This window comes from Cnephaeus nilssonii (genome assembly GCF_951640355.1).
Source record: "Cnephaeus nilssonii genome assembly, chromosome: 1".
NCBI classification, from domain to species: Eukaryota; Metazoa; Chordata; class Mammalia; order Chiroptera; family Vespertilionidae; genus Cnephaeus; species Cnephaeus nilssonii.
Window position 1 is genome coordinate 16,638,157 of NC_137072.1, and position 19,781 is coordinate 16,657,937.

At 41.3% G+C, this 19,781-nt stretch overlaps 1 long non-coding RNA gene across 1 annotated transcript; it reads right to left on the reverse strand.

The window, feature by feature from the left end:
* Positions 1-11,302: 11,302 nt before the first annotated feature.
* LOC307104053 lies at positions 11,303-13,553 on the reverse strand. Its single transcript, XR_013813856.1, has 3 exons — positions 13,450-13,553; positions 12,715-12,760; positions 11,303-11,394 (listed from the first exon to the last, which is right to left on the reverse strand). It is a non-coding gene; the product is annotated as an uncharacterized lncRNA (long non-coding RNA).
* Between the last annotated feature and the right edge of the window lie 6,228 nt (positions 13,554-19,781).

A 19,781-nucleotide genomic window follows, 5' to 3' on the forward strand; every position in this document is an offset into this window, starting at 1 on the left:
GATAATCAAGGGAGAGATTGACAGCAATACACTCATATTAAAGTAGGAGACTTTAATACCCCACTATCACCATTGGACAAATCCTCTAAACAAAAAATCAGCAAAGAAACAGCAATCCTAAATGACTTATTAGACCAGATGGAATAAATTGACATCTTCAGAACATTTTACCCCAAAGCCACAGAATATACATTCTTCTCAAGTGCACATGGGTCATTTTCAAAGATAGACTATATGCTGGGACATAGGCAAAGTCTCTTCAAATTCAAGAAGATAGAAATCATACCGAGTATCTTCTCAGATCACAGTGGCATAAAACTGGAAATCAACTACGATAAAAACAATCCAAAGAAATCTAACACATGGAGACTAAACAGCATGCTATTAAACAATGACTGGGTTACCTGAGAGATCAAGGAAGAAATAAAAAATATCATGGCAACAAATGACAATGAAAACACAACAATCCAAAATCTATGGGACACAGTGAAAGCAGTCTTGAGAGGGAAGTTCATAGCTCTACAAGCCTACTGCAAAAAAACAAGAAACAATGGTAATAAATTACCTAACCCTACAACTCAAAGAGTTAGAAAGAGAGCAACAAGAAAAGCCCCAGTTTAAGCAGAAGGTAGGAAATAATAAAGATCAGAGCGGAGATAAATGACATAGAGACCAAAGAAACAATACAAAAGATCAACAAAACCAAGAGCTGGTTCTTTGAAAGGATAAACAAGATTAATTAACCTCTAGCCAGTCTCACCAAGAAGCAAAGAGAGAGGACCCAAATAAACAAAATCAGAAATGAAAGAGGTGAAATAACAACAGACCCCGACGAAATACAAAGGATTGTTACAAAATACTACGAACAACTCTATTCCAACAAACTGGACAACCTGGAGGAAATGGACATATTCCTAGAAAAATATAACCTTCCAAAAATCAATCAAGAAGAATCTAAACAGCTCAACAGGCCAGTAACTATGGAAGAAATTGAAGCAGTCATCAAAAAGCTTCCGGCAAACAAAGCCTGGGGCCAGACGGCTTCACAGGAGAGTTTTACCAAACTTTCAAGGAAGAACTAAAACCTATCCTCCTCAGACTATTCCAAAAAATTCAAGAGGAAGGAACACTTCCAGGCTCCTTCTATGAAGCCAGCATCACCCTAATACCAAAACCAGATAAAGACAACACAATGAAAGAGAATTACAGACCAATATCCCACATGAACATAGATGCCAAAATCCTCAACAAAATCCTAGCAAATCGGCTCCAGCAATACATCAGAAAGATTATACATCATGACCAAGTAGGATTTATCCCAGGAATGCAAGGATGGTACAATATCCGCAAATCAATAAATGTGATACATCACATAAACAAATTGAGAGATAAAAATCACATAGTCATATCAATAGATGCAGAAAAAGCATTTGACAAAATCCAACACCCTTTCTTGATAAAAACTCTCAACAAGGTGGGAATAGAAGGATCATACCTCAACATAATAAAAGCTATATATGATAAACCCACAGCAAACATCATACTCAATGGGCAAAAACTAAAACCATTTCCCCTAAGAACAGGAACAAGACAGGGATGCCCACTCTCACCACTCCTGTTCAACATAGTACTGGAAGTATTAGCTACCGCAATTAGGCAAGAAGAAGAAATAAGAGGCATCCAAATTGGAAAAGAAGAAGTGAAGCTGTCCTTATTTGCAGATGACATGATATTGTACATAAAAAACCCAAAAGATTCCATCAAAAAACTAATAGACTTAATAAAGGAATTCGGCAATGTAGCGGGATACAAAATTAACGCCAAGAAATCTATGGCATTTCTATACACCAAAAGTGAACTTAAAGAAAGAGAGACTAAAAAAGCAATCCCATTTACCATCGCACCAAAAAAATTAAGATACCTAGGAATAAACTTAACTAAGGAGGTAAAAGACCTATACGCGGAAAACTACAGGACACTGAAAAAAGAGATAGAGGAAGACGTAAACAGATGGAAAAACATACCATGTTCATGGATTGGTAGAATCAACATCATTAAAATGTCCATACTACCCAAAGCAATCTACAGATTCAATGCACTCCCCATCAAAATACCAACAGCATATTTCACAGACCCAGAAAGAACTCTCCAAAAATTCATCTGGAATAAAAAAAGACCCCGAATAGCCGCAGCAATCCTGAGAAAGAAGAATAAAGTAGGAGGGATCTCAATACCAGATTTCAAGCTGTATTACAAAGCCACTGTTCTCAAAACAGCCTGGTACTGGCACAAGAACAGACATATAGATCAATGGAACAGAATAGAGAATCCAGATATTGACCCAAACCACTATGCTCAATTAATATTTGACAAAGGAGGCATGAACATACAATGGAGTCAAGACAGTCTCTTCAATAAATGGTGTTGGGAAAATTGGACACACACATGCAAAAAAATGAAACTAGATCACCAACTTACACCATACACAAAAATAAACTCAAAATGGATACAGGACTTAAACATAAGACGGGAAACCATAAAAATACTAGAGGAATCCACAGGCAACAAAATCTCAGACATATGCCAAAAGAACTTCTTCACTGACACTGCCCCTAGGGCAATGGAAGCTAAAGAGAAAATTAACAAATGGGACTACATCAAAATAAAAAGCTTTTTTACAGCAAAAGAAACCATCAACAAAACAACAAGAAAGCCCACTGCATGGGAGAACATATTTGCAAATCCTATCACTGATAAAGGTTTAATCTCCAACATCTACAGGCAGCTTATGCAACTTAATAAGAGGAAGATAAATGATCCAATAAAAAAATGGGCAACGGACCTAAACAGAATATTTTCAAAAGAAGACAGAAGGAAGGCCAAGAGACACATGAAAACATGCTCAAAGTCACTTATTATCCGAGAGATGCAAATCAAAACGACAATGAGGTACCATCTCACACCTGTCAGAATGGCTATCATCAACAAATCAACAAACGACAAGTGTTGGCGAGGATGCGGAGAAAAAGGAACCCTCGTGCACTGCTGGTGGGAATGCAGACTGGTGCAGCCACTATGGAGAACAGTATGGAGTTTCCTCAAAAAACTGAAAATGGAACTCCCATTTGACCCAGTAATCCCACTCCTGGGAATATATCCGAAGAAACTAGAAACACCAATTAGAAAGGATATATGCACCCCTATGTTCATAGCAGCACAATTTACAATAGCTAAGATTTGGAAACAGCCTAGGTGCCCGTCAGCAGATGACTGGATCAGAAAACTGTGGTACATCTACACAATGGAATACTATGCTGCCATAAAAAAGAAGGAATTCTCATCATTTGCAGCAACCTGGATGGAATTGGAGAATATTATACTAAGTGAAATAAGCCAGTCAATGAAAGAAAAATACCACATGATCTCACTCATTTATGGATAATAAAAAACATTATAAACTGATGAACAAAAAGATAGATACAGAGACAGTAAAGCAACAAACAGACTTTCAAATTTCAGGGGGAAAGTTAGGGAGAGGGGGGAGATAAGAAATCAAACGAAGGACTTGTATGCATGCATATAAGCATAAACAATGGACTCAAAACTCTGGGGGGTGAGGGCATGTATGGGTGTGGGGTGGGGGGGAATGGTAAGATATGTACACATATAATACCTCAATAAAAAAAAAAGAAAGCAGGTATAATTAAGCAAGTTTGCTCTATATCTATAAAAGGCTACATTGACTCACACATGCATGATACATATAAAACTCTTGCTGGCACCACCAATCGCACGTGTGTTTTTGGATCTGTCATTGTCGATCGTGAATTTGTTTTTTTTGTTGACATTCTCAAGGTAAAAGAAAGTGGCAGTGTTGCACAGAAGTAACAATGGTGATTAAATATGACCTTAATAGTGATCTGGGTAAATAAAATTATCCCTGTGTAACCAAAGTTGCTGTCATATTCAGAAAGTTAGATGGAGGACCTCATTTGGAAAGGGACTTGCTCATTCATTTGTAATCCAAATTCCAATACTCCAAATGCCACTAAAATGAAACAAATCAGTATCCTGTTTTCTACATTAGATGCAATGATGTATTCTATTCTTTTCCCACATGGTGAAAAAGGCTGGGGAATGGATATTGCATTAAGAATCAGAGACAACAGTGTAATTGACAATAATACTAGATTCAACAGATGATGCTGAAAAGGAAAATTTCCCCATCAAATTTCTTGAAAGTATTACTCCTTTGGGAATGCTGTGTCATAAATTAGAATTGAAAGTAGGTGCAGTCATCATGCTACTGAGAGATCTTAATAGTAAATGGGGTCTTTGTAATGGTACTAGATTTATTATCAAAAGATTGCGACCTCACATAATTGAAGCTGAAGTATTAACAGAATCTGCGGAGGAGAGGTTGTTCTGATTCCACGAATTGATTTGTCTACATCTGACACTGGCCTCAGTGTTAGAATAAGTTTATCAGTCATTGTTTTTATCAGTTGTTTTAATATCATGTTTTTGTTGTTTTCAGATCATGTTATTGTTGTAATATCATGCTGTTAATGTTTATTAATCAATTTATATATTATTTTTATATACATGTTACTAATTTTCTTTCATCCCTGACACTTCTATTATAGAGAAAGGGCGAATAGTGATATTAAAATATTTCTTCTAATTAATTTCTTTTTAATGTGCAACTAATCCATGCACCAGGCCACTAGTGATGTTATAAATATCCAAATGGCCCTTGGCAGAACAAAGGTTCCCCACCCCTGAAACAAAGGAGCTCGCTCTCTTGTGTTCTTGGCTCTCTTGGGATTTGCGAGACTTGGGGCTTATGGAGCTCTTTTGTTCCATGTGGACCCCCCACGCACTGGACTAATGGACTGTGACTAGCCTGATGCTAAGCTGGACCCAGCTCCAACATAGAAAGGAAACTCTGGACAATGGCTTTGCTTGCTGCTCCACTGCAACCCCGGCTATTCTTCTTCAATGACTGGACTAAAGGAAATGGGACTTTGGAAACCCAGCGGTGTAATTCCACAGAAATAAACCTTTCCACCATATCTCATCCTGTCTGGGGGTCTCAAGAAATGCTTCTTCCAGCAGCACCCCAAGAACTTCACTTCCACTGATAACAACTTGTTTTAGAGCAAGAGAAACGAACACACTAATAAGGGATGTGTACTTTAAAAACCCTACTATATACATAATTACAGAGAGATATTCTGTTTCTCCTTTGGAATTTCAACAAGACGTGGACACCCCCTTTTTTGAGACCATTATTGCAGTGAGAAAGAAAATTCTAAGAACAGGAAAAGAAGAAACAAAACAATCACCATTTGTAGATTACATGTCTGTTCATATAGAAAATCCAAAAGAATCTGCAGATAAATTATTCATGTAAGAAAAAAACAAGAGTTTAGCAAGGTACTGAATCCAAGCTCAAAATGCAATATAATTTTATTTCTAATGCTAGCAAGAAAAAGAAAATAGAATTTTAAATTGATATTTATACCAGGATCAAGAGTATTAAATGATTGAGATTAAATCTAAAAAACAAATGCAAGATGGCTATGGGAAATATTTAAAACATTGAGAGTTAATCAATCAGACTATTAAATAGTTTGGAAAACTCAGTTTTGCTAGTATAAATGTCTTTTCTCTACAATTTATTTATAGATACAATACAGTACCGGTCAAAATCTGATGGTGTATTTGTAGTGCTTGACCAGGTGTTTATAAAAGGTCTTTGGAGCCCTTCCTGCTCTCTTCCCTTCCCAAACATTTGGTTCTAAGGCATGGGGACAAAATCAGGGCGGTGTGGTGGCCCAGAGTGAGGTGCTGGAGCCTGGATGGAATGAGGAAGGTGTACAGTGCTGGAGCTTAAGTCAGAGCATCCCTGAAAGGTGAACGACATAGGATGAGAGATCAAAGACTGAACAAAGTCAGGAGGCATCTATACAGGGCAGAAGGACAGCCCCTCTTGGGTTTTCAGAGCCTGATGGGGGCAATCATCTGCAGAAGAGGCGGCACAGGGGTCTGGGAAAGGATGGGGTACAGAGGGCATACAGTTGGAAGGGACAGCAGTGGAGACAATTCAATATGGGGTGTTACAATTCAAGCGGCGGGGGAGAAGGACATGTGCATAGGGGCAGGGACAACAGAGACTGGTTACAACAAGAAGATTGAACTATTCATCAACGATACTAATAATGAGAGCCAGCCTCCTGTCAGAAAGGAAGGTAAAAATGGAAAGCGAACAACTAGAATGAACCATGTTGGATTAGACTGGAATGGAAGTATTGGTAAGAACTCTTGCTTTTCAATATATTTTTATGCAGAACTGGAGATTAATGTATGCATCTATGTATGTGTATATATGTGCACACATGATTCCCTGCTGCTCACTGAAGGAACCTATGAGCAATGACAACCCCAATAGCAATATGCACATCTACCACAATTCGTGCCTGGATCTTGTTTCTAAACATCACTGGCCCCTGAAAGGAATCTGGGATTTTATGAAAAAGGGCTGGGGCAGAAAACTGCAGGATGAGCTTGGAACATCTTGTTGTCCAGAGAGGAAGGAAGTGTCCAAACAATAATGGGGACAGGTCAAAACACATGAACTCACCTTGAAATGGGACCACTGGCCCATCTAGGGAAATTAAGCACCAAAATAATAAGCTTTCCCTTCTCCCTCACTTATTTGTTTGTTTATTTGTCATTAAGCATTTATCAATGTAGGAGGAATGAAATAATAAGAATATCATTTGGCAAACAACATAATAATTGATTCCTGAAATGATAATCAATGGATGCTAAATCTAGTATGTGTAATTTTAAGGAGTAACAAAATATTTACAGACACTCAGAGTACCTCCACACAAGATATTTGTGACATGCAATAGGTAAACAGTGCCTTTACTGTGAACAAACCTGGCAGACACTTTGTAACCACATGATCACAGTCAACACTGGCAGTAAGGGGCCGAGCATTTGCCTGCAGATTTGCTGCATGGGAAGAAGTCAGCATCGCTTTTGTGACACTCCTGCCACATGGCATAACGTGAAGCTACATGATGAAACTTCAGCAGGAACCAAATGGAAAGTCTACAAATAACTGGCCTATACTCTTCAAACTGTGAATGTCATGCAAAGCAAAGGAAACCTGAAGGACTGTCCCAGATTAAAAGAGACTAAAGAAACAGAACATTGGACATAACACATCATCTTGGATTTACTTGGACTGTAAAGAATATTATTGAGACAATAGCAAATCCTATCTAATAATAGACAAATATGCAAATTGACCATACCTCTGACACACCCACAAGCCACACCCACCATCCAATCAGAGCGAGTATGCAAATTAACCCAAACCAAGATGGCTACAGCCACAGAGAGCAAGGTTTCCTAGGTAACAGAGGAAGCCAAACTTTCCGCCAGTCGTTGCAGGCCTAAGCCTCCACTCAAGCTACAAAGTTTCAATTATAGAAGGTAAACAAATTCAAACAAATGGCGGCAGAATGGAGCTTGAGAGAGCAGGCCAGGGTTGCCGCCGGCAACAGGGGAAGCAAAGCTTTCCGCACACCCTGGCCGGGCCCACCCGCTTAAGGCAACAAAGTTTCAATTATAACCCCAACACAAATGGCTGCGGGCCTCGGAGGGAGCCCCAGGCTTGGCTCTGCTCCAAGCTACAAAGTTTCAATTGTAGAAGGAAAATAAATTCCAGATACCAGGGCCTCCGCTTGCGTTGCCAGGGGCGTGGCCGGCCTGCAAACCACCACAGGCCCCTCGCTCAGGCCACCCCACGCCCCAAGGGAACCCCACCCTGATCAGGGACACCCTTCAGGGCAAACCAGCTGGCCCCCACCCATGCACCAGGCCTCTATCCTATCTAATAAAAGAGTACTATGCAGCTTGATTATCACTGCAACACACAATATAGCTGCCCCTATGTGGTCAACGATCCTGCCCCCATGTGGACCCAAGATGGCCACCACAAGATGGCCAGCAGGAGAGGGCAGTTGGTAGGCACCCGGCCTGCAAGGGAAGGCAGTTGGAGGTGATCAACCCTGCAGGAGAGGGCAGTTAGCGGTAACCAGGCCGGCAGAGGAGGGAAGTTGGGGGCAAACAGGCTGGCAGCAGAGTAGTTAGGGGGTTATCAGGCTGGCAGGCAGAAGCGGTTAGGGGCAATCAGGAAGGCAGGCAGGCAAGCAGTTGGGAGCCAGCAGTCCTGGATTGTGAGAGGGATGTACGCCTAAACGGGCAGTCGGACATCCTTCCAGGGGTCCCAGATTGGAGAGGGTCCAGGCTGGGCTGAGGGACAACCCCCGTCCGTGCACGAATTTCGTGCACCGGGCCTCTAGTATCTGAATAATATCCAAGATTAAATATTAATACTGACCCAATTTTCATTCTCTGACTTTGATAATTATACTACAACTAGAGGTCTGGTGCACAAAATTTGTTCATGGGGATGTGTGTCCCTCAGCCAGCCTGCACCCTCTCCAATCTGGGACCCCTCGAGGGATGGGGCCTAAACAGGCAGTCAGATATCCCTCTCACAATCCAGGACTGCTGGTTCCCAACCACTCACTTGCCAGCCTGCCTGATTGCCCCTAAGGACTTCTGTGTGCCAGCCTGATCACCCCCTAACCACTCCCTTGCGAGCCTGGTCACCTCTAACTGCCCTCCCCTGCAGGGCTGGTCACCCCTAACTCTCTTCCTCTGAAGGCCTGGATGCCTCTAACTGCCCTCCCCTGCTGGCCTGTTCACCCCTAACTGCCCTCCCCTGCAGGCCTGGTCTCCCCTAACTGCCCTCCCCTGCCAGCCTGGTCACCCCTAACTACCCTCCCCTGCAGGCCTGATTGTCCCTAACTGCCCTCCCTCGCAGGCCTGGTCCCTACCAACTGTCCTCTCCTGCTGGTCTGATTGCACACAACTGCCCTCCCCTACCGGCCATGTAGTGGCGGCCATCTTTGACCACATGGAGGTGGCCATCTTGTGTATTGCAGTGATGGTCAATTTGCATATTACCTCTTTATTATATAGGATTATGTAAGATCACTCCTTTTTCTTAGGAAATGCACACTAAAGTATTTAGGAGTAAAGAGGTATCATGTCTGCAACTTACAAATGATTCATATATTATATCTAACAAACCTATATTTACATTTATTTCGGTAATAGGCAGGAAGGGAGAAAGGATAAAGTAAATGTAGTAAAATGTTAACCTTTGGGGAATGGTTTTAGGAATTCTTTGTACTATCCTTGTAACTTTTCAATAAGACTGAAACTTCCAATACAGAATATTTTTAAAAGAAAAATTCTAAAAATAATTTTAACAAATTATAACCCATTAAATGAAATAAACTGAGTTCATATTGATAAATGAATAAATCAAAAGTTTAATGAAGAGATATTTACACTGACTCTAAAAACTTCCCTATAAAGCAATACTTGTGAAGTGAAAAAGGAAACATTACAGAGGAGAAACCCAGCAGATAGTACCTTCACTGATCAACATTAGCATCACCAAGAATAGCAAATCAAAATTGTAGGTCACATCACAGGATGCAATGAGGAGAGTAAAGGACTACTTCTGTGATGCGCTTGCTAAAAATGTCTGATCTAAGTATTGTCATAGGAAACATCAGAAAAATCCATGATCTGAAATTGAAGGACATTCTCCATACATTAGTGGAACTTCCTCTTCAAAGATTCCAGGTCATGAAAGTCAAGGAAAGACTAAGGACCTGTTCCAGACTGAAGGGGAAGAATACACTCTACAGCTCAGTGTAACACATGGATCTGAACAGGGTTTTTATGCTATAACAGATGCCACAGACAAGTGGCAAAAATTGAAAAGAATGTGAGGATGAAATTATAGAAGGTATTAGTGTGAATTTTCTGACTGTGAAGGTGGTATGGTAGGCAAGTGGAATGTTCTAAAGGAATAAGGCATGGTGGCATAGTGTCAACAATTTACTCTCATATGGTTCAGGGCAAGAGAGTTCTTTGTACTGAAACTTGGAACTTTTTTGTAATTTTAAGACTTTCTAAAAAAGCAATAAGTGGAAAAGTAGAAAAGCCTTAGGCAAACTTTATTTCCCCCATGAGGAAAGATTTTTAAATCAGTGTTTAAAATTATGTAAGTCCAATGGCACTATAACATTTTTAATACAGTTAACTAGAAGCCAAAGCAGCAACTATCAAAATTGTGTCTGTCTAAATCTTTAGGACCAACTATGGGGATAAAATTGGAATATGTAAAAAAAATCTATCAACAAGCATCATTAAAATATGGTGGTCTCAGATGGTGGCTGCCCAGCTGTCCAGGGCCACCCAAGGCTCAGGTAACCAGGGCCGGCCGAGGCTTGCGCTGCCAGCAGTGGCAGCAGCAGAGGTGTGATGGGGCATCGCCTTTCCCTGATCACAGGGTCGCCTCCCGCCCCTGAGGGAGAGGGGGTAGGTCGGGCTGAAGGACCCCCCCTCCAGTGTATGAATTTTCATTCACCGGGCCTCTAGTTAAAATATGAATGACAAGTTGTTTGTTTGGATATTGTTTAAACAGTTGGTATTTGGGCAATTTGAGTATGTATAATTCAATAGTGCTGGCTTTCATGTACAAAATGTGCTTAAAACTTAGTTAGATTCCCCCAAAATACCCCAGTTTAAAATACAATATAAAATTTCATCAAACATATGATCAAAACTTTTTTCTTTAATCAAAAGTTCATGTCATGAGTCTAATGGAAAACAAAATGCTATATAAACAGTCCAGTAAATAATTTTTTACTGTTTATGTTTCAGTAAAGCCGGTAGTCTTGATCCAGCATCTAGAAGCGTTCAGCAATCTGGAGAAGGGGCTGTGTATAAATTAAATAAGAGTCCAGAGATGAAACATAATCTTGATAGGCATTACAGGGAGTCAGAGAAGACTTCGCTAAAGGAACTAAGTTCTCCTTGTCTCAGGACCCCTGGCTTTTTATGAACACAATTTGTCCTAAGGCAAAGTGGAGATAGCACATCAAAGGTCAGGGTTTCATACACAAATCCATTGTCAGATTGGTGGAGTTACCTCCAGCTGTTCAGGTGTTTGGCCAGGAGGAGGCAATAACATGTAGATTAAGATGCCCTGAGCTGTCTGGCAGCAAGCAATCATCCTTTTCAGGTTTGGAGAAATGCCTTTCAGCCATCCCAGATGATTCAGCCCTCCTGGCATGCTGGAATTGGCTTCCAGCATTTCAGACCATGTGATTTTCCAGCAAAGTCTCTTTATATTCTTGTAGATCTTGACATGAACTTGACTGACTGATTGATCCTACAGATCCTCAGGACAAACTCTATAGGATTCAGCTTGAAATTTAGCAGCACCTGGAAAGAAAAAGAATTATATTCTTTAAACTACAATTATGTATGAGTGTTAAGAAGAATAAAGACATCTATAACTGGATACACAGCACAAGAATACCATGGCTTAATTATTAATTCAGTGGTTGCACACTGTATTAATTGGTATCATGGCTAAGTATCCAAGCTTCTGGTTTTCCCCATCCTTCATTTATTTATTCAACACCATGCACTAAGGTAGTATGACAAGCAGTGGAGTTACAAGATGAAGATGACACAGCCCACCCCTGAACAATCATCTGTATATATAAATGGCTAATATGCAGGAGTTTGATCACTCTCTATGACATGCGTTGACCACCGGGGGCAGCATGGAATGAAGGAAGGCCCGTCCAGAACCTGGAAGGCTCCCATCAGCCCTAATTGCCAGCCAGGCCTAGGGACTCTACCTTTGCATGAATTTCGTGCATCATGCCTCTAGTTTACTATAAACTGAAAAAATACAACAAACGAACAGGCAATTTCCACTCAGAGTGATAGATATTACCAACCAATGTAACACAAGGCACTATTGGAGCGCACAGAGGAGACATCCCAGTTTTGTGTCAATATTGTTGGCTTTTTGGTGGAGGTGATATGTAAGTTCATGCCTGATGGAATAAAGAAAAGAATGCCAGAAAGAGAAATGAAGCAGATGCCAGGACTAGAATGAGGAAGACCATTTGTGGAACTAGAAATAGTCTAGTTTAGCTAGCTGCTAGAGCAAAGGGGCAGAGCTGCAAATATGAGGCTGCGTTATTTGGCAAGAACTAAGTGGACCTCAGTGTTTTTACTCCATGCAAACGAATTTGGAGTTTTTCATGAGGGTGCAAGGTAAAAGAATGCCAAAGTCAATGACTGGAATTTTGAATATTGCCCCTCAGTTGACAGTTATATGAACTGTAACTGTCTGACTCAGTATTACTAGATGAGTCTGGTTATTTGGCCTTATAGCACTAGCAAAAACATGAGGAGTGGATGAAGCCAGTTTTCTGACCATAGTTTCAGTGTGCATGTCGACAGTCCACGGCAGAGGGAAGGAAGAGAATAGCCAGAAATGAAGAGACATACATACTGGTAGACTTCTGAGATCTTTAAAGAGCTTTAGAACATAATGATTACATGTGGAATAAACATATTCTTCCTTATGACTGTTTATATTTCATATTTTCCATTCACATGGATAAGAAAATACTTAATAAAGTATATTTTTATCCAAACATGGAAACAGATGCCATTTCCTATTCTCAGTTTATTTAAAAAATCAATAATATCTAAAATTATTAATAAACTTTGGCAACATACCATCTTTCATTTCTCTAGATAGGTTTTTTCCATAATCCTGTGACATCTGAAATAGATCAAATATTATTTTTAGTATTTAAGTTAAATGAGACATTATTAGAGGAATGATATACAGTATAGCTTATGAAATGTGTCCTTTAAATACTACTTTTAGAGACTGGAGCATTGGGGATTGCACAAATAGAAAAGTAATCACATAAATAAAATTAATTCAGACTCATTTTAATTTTAGATAATAGAGAACAGGCATATATAATGCTATTTAGATTAATCTGATAAAAATGCAATTATTATTGGTCCATTGAATAACCATAACTTCAGAAAATACTTGATACCATTGGTTTAAAGAAGTTTAAACAAGTCAAGTCATATTTCACACCGAATGTATTACTTTGTGATTCCAAGAAAAACTGCTATTTATAAAAATTTAAGGTTTTTTTTTTTTAACTTAAATTGTTTTTTCTTTAAAATGAGCTTTCCAGCCCCCTTCAGGCCAAGTGCTGCTAGCCCCCAGCCCCCCTAAGCTGCGTTTCCCTGCTGTGGAGGCGGGAGGCGGCCCATGGAGGTGCTGAGGGGCCACACTGGGTTCTGTGTTGCTGGGTAAGGGGTCTGCTCCTGGTGGTGCTTCAGCTTCTCCTGCACCTCATGCCACTCCTTCCTGATCCCCAGGTCCCAGCCCACTGGTCTGTCCTGCATAGCCCAGGCCACAGGAATGGGAACCCCTCTGAGGTGTACCTGGAGCAGTGGCCTTTGCAGGGAAAGATGGGGTGTCTTCGAGGAAACCGGAGCCTGTGGTGACCCCCGATGACCCTGTTCTCAATGCTGGGGATCCAAATGCAGCCTGACTCGGGCTGTCATGGATATGCTGGTAGAAGATGGGGTCTGCATTCTAAATCATGGAAAAGCCCATAAAAGAGATAAGTGACTCTGGACTCAATATATTCAGACTAGAGGCCCAGTGCACGAAATTCAGGGATCCCTCAGCCCAGCCAGCACCCTCTCCAATCTGGGACCCCTTGTCCGACTGCCTCTCACAATCCAGGTCCACTGGCTCCTAACCACTCACCTGCCTGCCTGCCTGTCACCCCTAACCACCTCTGCCTGCCTGCCTGATTGCCCCTAACTACTCCCCTGCCAGCTTGATTGGCCCTAACTGCCTCTGCCTCGTCTCACAACTGGAACCCAGGATTCCCTCCTGCGGCTGGTCGCCGGCACCTGGGGCACAGAATTCCCTCCCTCTGTCCAGCTGTGGGTACCCAGGACACAGGCCAGCTTTACCAGGGCTGGCCGCAGCCACAGGGGACCCTGGGAAGGTGATTCGCCTGTGCAGCAGGTGCAGGTGCTTGGGACCATGGGGCAGGTGGCTTGTCCCTCTCCCAGGCTGCAGGCACAGGCGCTGGCACTGGCACCGATCCCGGGTTGGGTGGTTTGTCCCTCTCCCGGGCTGCAGCCTGGCTGGTCCCCTCCCCTCTATCCCCAGTGTTGATTGTCTGAGCCTTTACTGCATGACAGCATTAGGAGCCAGCAGTCCCGGATTGCGAGAGGGATGTCCGACTGTTGGTTTAGGCCTGATCCCTGTAAACTGGCAGCAGGACATCCTTCGAGGGTTCCCAGATTGGAGAGGTTGCAGGCCTAGCTGAGGGACACCCCACCCCACCCCGTGAACGAATTTCGTGCATCAGGCCACTAGTTAATAACATAAATCCTATTAGTAGCAGTCTTTACACTCAATTTATAAAGCACAGATTATTTAGCCACAGGGCAAGAAACTTGAAGGAGAATTTTTTTAGTTAAACTAAGGAAATTCTTCCTTAAAGGAACTATCCATTCCCTCCAAATAAAACTTGATTTACCAAAATCAATCAACAAATGAATTATCTGTGTTGGGGGTTATATATAGCAAAATTTACCAGTAAAACACAAAACAAATTTCTCTTTACCGTCTAGTATACTTCTGCCCATCCTTTTTCATCCTTAGTTGGTCTGTACACAAGACATGAACTTAATTTCCATTGTGATTTAACCCCATCAGAAATTATAGGAGCACCTTCACTTCTCTGTCCTCCAGTCTCCACATGAGGCCTTAGACTCCCTCTACCTTCCTCACGAGAGGATGGGAGGTGTACCTGATGTGTGCACTTGAGAAAAGGAACTGAGGATGCTTGCTTAACTCCAAAACACTTGTTTGAAAAGACATGTCTGCCCACAGTCACATGAATTTGGGTCTGCTCTCATCTCTGCAGGGAGCAGCCTGCCCAGGGACAGGGGTCAGCTATCTCTTTCCTCCACTCACAACTGGGTGTGAAACTGCCTGGTTTGGGATGAGTGTTCAGAAGCCAACTGTGACCCCACATCTAAACCACATTTTCCAATGCCTTAGTATGTGTGAGTAAGCAAGCTGGTAAGTCCATCTCCATCTGCCTGACGCCTGTGATGTAATCTCAAGAGGGAAACAGGGCTGTCATTTGCCACCTACCCCAGCCCAGCTCCAACAAGAAAGTTGACTACCCTACACTTACAGAAATGACTACAGGGCAATTGTCTAAGTGGACAAAATAAAGTGAAGACATGAGGAATTATCTAGAGCATATAATTGATGTGATAAACAAGTTTATTAAGCTCTGTTCCTGTCTTCTGAGAAACTAGCATACCCACTGTGAGAGAGTGAATAGACGTAAAATTCAGAATAGAAAGACACTGCCTTGTTCATGTAAACATGAGGTCTATGCTTCATCAGGAAGCACTGAGACTCAACATTGTGTTGAGATGCAATGTTCTGTCTGCCATGTACAAAGCTAAAGTCTTAGGAACAGGAACTGTTTTAGCTTTCATGTATTTGTATACCAAGTGTTGCTAACTGAATACACATTTGGGAAATAGAAAAAAATTAAATAAATTATTAAAGTTATAACATTTTATGAAAGTCTTAGAAATGAACCAAAAGTCCAAAAATCAATCAATGTAAAATTGAGTCTCCCTATTTAACACAAACTGAAAGAACAATGAGGAACTATGTGACATGCATTGTGTTAGGAACACAAATACTGAAAAGCAGTTGAATATAAAAGATTTTGAAATCAAATAAATTCTATCTGTTATAAAATTGTTGGGAATAAATTTTTAAGTTTTCAGTTCTAAGAAAACAATTCTATGTGCAAGAAAATCAAGTGATATGACAAGCTAATTTTAACTTTTGTAATTTATCATAATAACATAAATAAATCTGTGAAATCACTTCTGATACATTGGATAAACATCCAGAATTAAACTAGAATGTGAAGAAAACTAACAGTAAGACTTAGCAAAACTGATATGTAGCAATCTATATCAGTACAATGCAATCAATTGGGCAAGGCTCACCTCCATGTAATGATGTCAAAGGCAACAAACCTAAATATCATCAATGTGAAGAGAACTGAAATCACAGATTAGAGTGCTACTTTATTATGCAAATCAATAGAGGCCTAGTGCACGAAATTCGTGCATGGTGGGTGGTGGTGTGTGTCCCTCAGCCCAGCCTGCACTCTCTCCAATCTGGAACACCTCGAGGGATGTCCGACTGTCCGTTTAGGCCTGATCCCGAAGGACATCCCTCTCACAATCTAGGACTGCTGGCTCCCAACCGCTCACCTGCCTGCCTGCCTGACTGCCACTAACCACTTCTGCCTGCCAGCCTGATCAGCCCCTAACCACTCCCCTGCCAACCGGATCAATGCCTAACTTATTTCCTGTTGGCCCAATTGTGCTAAACTGCCCTCCCCTGTCAACCTGGTCACCCCTACCTGCCCTCCCTGCTGGCCTGGTTGCTCCTAACTATCCTCCCCTGCAGGCCTGGTCACCCCCAACTGCCCTCCTCTGCTGGCCTGGTCACCACTAACTGCCCTACCTTGTCAGCCTGGTCTCCCCTAACTGTCCTCACCTGCCAGCCTAGTTGCCTCCAACTGCCCTCCTTTGCAGGCCTGGTTGCCCCTAACTGTCCTCCCCTGCAGACCTATTCCCTCCCAACTGCCCTCCCCTATTGGCCTGATGGCCCACAACTGCCCTCCCCTGCTGGCCATCTTGTGTCCACATGGGGGCGGCTAAATTTGACTACATAGGGGGTGGCCATCTTGTGTGTTGGAGTGATGGTCAATTTGCATATTACATCTTTATTAGATAGGAAGGATTGTCTTTAAAGTTAGAAAAACAATGCCGAATAAGACAGAACACCACAGTAGGAATAGTCCAAAATGTTTAAACCTTTACAAATAAAGGGATTGATAAACAAATTCAATATTGATGTATTTGTAACATTTATTCTTTAAAATCATAATTTAAAAATATTTAGAAGTTTGTTGTTTTGTACTGCCCCATCCCAAAACCCACTCCTTTCTATTATTTTGACAACATGTTACCATCTCTCATAGAATTAGTTGTTTTCCTAATGGCAATAACTACATCCCCAGTGATTCTATAAGGCACCTTCTTTCAATAAGTCTAAGAATTTTGTAAACAACAGTTGCTGTAGAAATTTTGTGCCCTAACCAGTTTGACTCAGTGAATAGAGCGTTGGCCTGCGGACTCAAGGGTTCCAGTTTCGATTCCGGTCAAGGGCGTGTACCTTGGTTGTGGGCACATCCCCAGTAGGGAGTGTGCAGGAGGCAGCTGATCAATGTTTCTCTCTCAATATTTCTAACTTTCTATCCCTCTCTCTTCCTCTCTGTAAAAAAATCAATAAAATGTATTTTTTTAAAAGAAATTTTGGTGACCTATCTCTATATCTTGATAGATTGGTGCTTCATACTCTCTCTTACAGAGTCTAGCATTATTTGGTGAACCAATGCCCGATAAGGAAACTACGTATACTTTGAAACTACAATGTTAAGTTTAAAATCAACTATTTTTTCAATTTATATAGATATTGTAAAAGTAAGCACCTCATTTCTCCCAAAATAGCAAACAAAAAAAAAATTTCCTCAAATATGTTCCCTTGCATTGCTTCTGCATTTACGTACTCTTTCTTCTTAATTTTGGAAAATAAGACATTTTCTGATTTTCTGGTGAGAACATTTCAAGTCTGCATCATAGTTTTGCCTAACAATTCACAAAACTATTTGATTTTTTTTTGTACCAGTAGCCCAGTTTCACAAATTTGTGAAAACTGAGACCTTATTTGGCCAAAAGGCTCTCTAGAAATTCTTAGCTTTGCTCTTCTATGTTGTGTTATGATGAAGCACACTGAAAAAAATAGGTTGAAGTCTCATTTAGCAAAGGCCTGTGCTACCTTTCTTGGCCTGAAAAAGACCATAAAACATCATTAAATCATAATCACTGGTTATTAGACAATACTATACAATTGTATTGCTTATATATAGACAATTACTATATATAAGCAAACTGAAATGCAGCTTTTTAAGAAGTTTAAAATGTGTCACTTTAGTCACATTGATTAAATAAAGTTAATGATAGGTATCTCTTAAAAACGAGAGCTCCAGGGACTTAAAAATGATTATAAAACTTCTGTCTTCTTTCTATATTAGCACAATAATTAAGATTTTATATTAGTGTGTACTAGTCAATTAAGCAGCTCAGAATTTCACCAAATGAAACACAAGGATTATATCAGAAATCTGAAGCCCAAGGGGAAAAAAGATAATATAACTAACCCTGCGGTAAGTTGAAGTGCATGGCCTTGAGGTAGGAATCCCCAAGTTATCTCCTGGCGTAGAAGTTCTCTTGCTGAGCAATACTGCATTCAGCTGTTGCTCTACGAAAAGTTTGTTGCCAACCTCTGATAGCCTCTCCGTAGTTCTGGGAAAACTGTAAACAACAAATGCTTAGTATTTTATTTTTCCTTAAAGTGACTTATAATTTTTTAAAGTAGCCAGGATAGTAAATGGAATTGCCCATTAAATATCATTTTAGCAAAGAAAATGTGTCAGAGCCGATCTACTCTATTCAAGTCTAGGTTCTTAATTTTTCTAACAAAGTACTGATGTTTCCAGGAAGAGGGGGGAGGGGGTCCCAGCTAAACACTTAACCCAAAGTAGGGAGGCTGTCAGTGATGCAGACGGCTGATCAGGTCATACTTGCTGCCTCTGGAAGGGCTGTACTTACAAGACCCTTGAAGATGCCCTTGGACATATTTAGTAGCCACTTTAGAGATTTAAAAAAACATCCCTCAAAGACATTGACAAGCATTTGCCTTCACCACCGTGTACAAAATACACTCATTACCTTGGAGGTATTAATCATTTGACACCAAGGCATAATTTAGAGCAACAGCCTCTAAGGGAGAACAAGATAACCTGCCTGGTGATCAAATGAACTAAAACAGCTCCAGAGGCCATCTATCTAGATTATAAAAGGCCCGAGGCCATAACACCGGAATGCAAGTACAACCAAACAACCGGTCACCAGGAGGTGCATGGAGCACCTCTCAGTCCTTCTTCCCCCTCCCCCCCCCCACTTGTGAGCCTCTTGGCACAAAGGTGGGGCCTGTGGCTGTGGGGCCTGTGGCTCATGCAGCCTGGAGGCAGCGGGCTACTCATGCACAGAGGGTCTGGGGTCCCACTGGCGTGGTGGGTCTGGGTCCCGCAGGTGCGGCAGGTCTGGGTCTCGTGCAATTTTGTATATATAGTATATATAGGATACTAATATGCAATGTGTCCCCTCAGGAGTTCGACTGAGAGACTGGGAGTTTGATCACTCACTATGATGTGCGCTGACCACCAGGGAGTGGTGCGGAACGGAAGGAGGCCCTGGCCAGTAGCCAGAAGGCTCCGATCAGCCCTGATCACCAGCTAGGCCTAGGGACCCTATCTATGCACGAATTTCATGCACCAGGCCTCTAGCCTATTGATAATAACAAAGATCACAATCAAGAAAGTAAATATACCAAGTACCAGAATGTGTTGGAGTAATTTAACCCTTTGTGTTTAAGTTGTTATCTTAAGTATTTCTATTTAGGGGACTTCTGACAAGCAATTTTATAATAATATCACTGTCTAAATTTTAGAGCTTCAAGACACTCAGCTTAAAGACTAGTAGTAGACCCAGTTAACTACATGAAAATATTAAGGCGCGGG